This window comes from Octopus bimaculoides, chromosome 1 (genome assembly GCF_001194135.2).
Source record: "Octopus bimaculoides isolate UCB-OBI-ISO-001 chromosome 1, ASM119413v2, whole genome shotgun sequence".
NCBI lineage: Eukaryota > Metazoa > Mollusca > Cephalopoda > Octopoda > Octopodidae > Octopus > Octopus bimaculoides.
This window is the reverse complement of record NC_068981.1, coordinates 62989808-62990015: the sequence shown is the minus strand read 5'-3', so window position 1 is coordinate 62990015 and position 208 is coordinate 62989808. Positions and strand designations below refer to the sequence as shown.

At 39.9% G+C, this 208-nt stretch overlaps 1 protein-coding gene across 1 annotated transcript in view; it reads left to right on the top strand.

The window, feature by feature from the left end:
- LOC106874637 (E3 ubiquitin-protein ligase MARCHF6) overlaps positions 1 to 208 on the top strand; it is a 70450-nt gene that overhangs the window by 53722 nt on the left and 16520 nt on the right. The gene's annotated exons all lie outside the window — the stretch shown is intronic.

Here is a 208-nt window from a genome sequence, read left to right as displayed (position 1 = left end):
TACATGACAAGCTTCTTTCAGCTTCCGTTTATCAAATCCATTCACAAGGCCTTGGTTAGCCTGAGGCTATAGTAGAAGACACTTGCCAAGGTGTGACACAGTGAGACTGGTCCCCGGAACCATGTGATTGGGTAGCAAGCTTCTTACCATGCAATCATGCCTGTATATATATATGTGTGTGTGTGTATATATATATATATATATATAT